This window comes from Penaeus japonicus, unplaced genomic scaffold (genome assembly GCF_977035675.1).
Source record: "Penaeus japonicus unplaced genomic scaffold, GWHDUDI00000001_assembly GWHDUDI00000001, whole genome shotgun sequence".
Taxonomy (NCBI): domain Eukaryota; kingdom Metazoa; phylum Arthropoda; class Malacostraca; order Decapoda; family Penaeidae; genus Penaeus; species Penaeus japonicus.
Window position 1 is genome coordinate 46,908,958 of NW_028234403.1, and position 2,500 is coordinate 46,911,457.

Genomic DNA, 2,500 nt, shown 5'->3' on the forward strand with positions numbered 1-2,500 from the left:
TAATTATTGCTTCGATATGAATTTTGAATCTTTATCATATACAATAAGACCTTCATATCGCTCGACCACGTTACCCCAAATCGTCCCGATTTGGTAAGAAAATTAGATATAACGAAAAGAGAATGCCAAAATCAGCGATACTTAGCAGAGAAAGAGGAGATCCGTGATCAGTGGAGCTCTTGAAAATATACGAAGAGATCAGGAAATGCCGTGGCAACGTCTCGATTATTGCACAAGATCACACGGTTGTGCAATCAGTGCAGGCTTCGAGATGGGCTGCGCTGGTTACAGGATTGACACGTCTGGTTGACATGCCCTTCTGCATCCATCACCATCGTATCTGAAAAACTTTATACACGTAACTAGTGCATACGATAGTTGTAGAGGGGACAGGGTAAAGGGCGTAGGAGTAAAAATTATGCAGATGCATGTTATAAGATAATGGGTAATAATAGTTATGAATTAACTAGCTGAAAATAACATGCAATATAAATTGAACAGATATCAAAAGTATGTATACAATAAGTGCATTGCTAATTATTAACATATTATTATGTCATAATGCTTAAAACGATTAAAAAATTAGCAAGGAAGTTATGCTAAGTTATAGTATATACTCATAAATTGGTATATCCAGTAATGGTAAATATAGTACAAAAAAATCCAAGAGTACGACTTGCGAATAGGCATCGGGTGATGCGGTAACTTGCTCGTAGTGCGATGCAACCAACACGCGACCAAGCTCGAATCATCAGCTGTTGCAAGTCAGGTATCTGTTTAAGATCAGACTGGGGAAAAATCATTAGGAGTCCCGGGCTTCAGGATGAACCCGAGAGTTGCAACAATGCAAGGAGTTGACTGCATCAGGAACCGTATACAGTATAGAATGGTCCTGGTAGTCGACATATGTGGTAGTTACCAGCAGGAACTATCTGCAAGGTATAGCGAAATTAGTACTTCATATTGAAAAAGAATCATATATGCAACAAAATCATATGATTTGGCAATAACAAGAAATAGGAAGTATTTACCTGAATTCATGTTATTTGCTGACAATACTTACGCAGTAGCAGACCGGATTCATCGAGGGATGAACTATGTGAAAAATATGTGTCTGCTTTGATAAGTGATGAGTAATGAAAAAAATGATAAGTTAAGATGTAATTCTTCCATTTACTAACTGAGTCTAGTCCTTCGGGGAGTGAAGGCACGGCATATGAGCCAAGGTCAGTAGCAAATTAGAAAGAACAATGTAAATGTGTATGATGCATGTAAAAAAAATTAATAGCCAAATTACCAACCATATCTAATCCTTAAATAGGCGTGACCGGAAGTCAAGATTTGAGGCAAAGTGGGTAAAAAAATATTATGAATATGCTTATGAAAGAAAAAAAAATAATCCAAATATCAACCGAATCCAGTCCTTCAATTAATTAGAAGGCACGACCTGAGTCAGATTGGATGAGACTGGAAAAAATAAATGTTAATGAGAGCTGAAAGAAAAAATATTATTAATATATCATTGACCTGGCGGTCGTTCCGTTGTGGAAGAGGTGATTTACCTTGATTGACCATGCAAGTGGTCGGTAAGATCATGCGCCAAATTGAACTCGTCCCGTGGGGAAACGCTGTTTTAGCTCGAGAACAAAGATAAATATGATGAATTATTAGACTATGCTAGGATATTTCAATTGCGTGGCCGAACTCGTCCTTCTAAAATAAGGTGCGGCGTAATAGCCAAGATCGGGGCAACTGAAAGAAATACCATTAATATGTGCATAGCTAATAAAATGCGGAGTTAGCAAGCCAGGAACGTCTGATAAGTGATAAGCGCGGTATCTCTGTTTGAGAGAATTAATTGTGACGTCAGGTTGTCAAGATCTCCGAAGGCGCGATGCACCGGAGTGCGAAAAATAACCCGTAATTCGCGGTTTATTCAATATATTTGGTACCATAGATACGCGGAATTAGGGTGTGAGATGCATATGCAATGGGCGTCATGCAATGAAGGCCCGATAAGTGAGGTACAGTAGCTGGAGAAAGGCAAAGTTAAGCTGAAAAGCTGTAAATATGAAATGATAAGTAAACCTTTTCCTGACTGACCTAATGAACGTTTCGTTCAGTAATAACATGATAAGATATTTGGCGTTCCGATTGACCCATGAAATGTTTCGAAAGGTCGGAAACTCGGAGAGGCCTATGATGATAACATATATGTTTAATGTTGTCGAAGTCGACAATTGCTTAAAATAAAAATAATGACAATCATATCATACGATGATCAAAGTTACTTGCAATTAAATAATGAGATATGGAAGTAACAATAATCAATAATGCAATGAAAAATGCAAAGATAGTCGAATATGACTATACAATGAAATAGGAATAAAGCTAAGAAACGAACATGCATCTGTCAACATTTCTAGCTAAATGTGATGATAAATCATAATATGAAGTGATGAAACATGTTAAGATATGAAATAATTGTCATAGAGATTGT

General features: G+C 37.1%; 1 long non-coding RNA gene across 1 annotated transcript in view; it reads right to left on the minus strand.

Annotated features, from left to right (window-relative positions):
• The window catches only part of LOC147472557 (uncharacterized), a 5,522-nt gene that overhangs the window by 381 nt on the left and 2,641 nt on the right, over nucleotides 1-2,500 (minus strand). The window contains exon 2 of the long non-coding RNA XR_015191380.1: nucleotides 1-340. This exon is cut by the window's left edge and continues 381 nt beyond it. This is a non-coding gene — a long non-coding RNA (uncharacterized LOC147472557). The remainder of the gene's footprint in view (nucleotides 341-2,500) is intronic.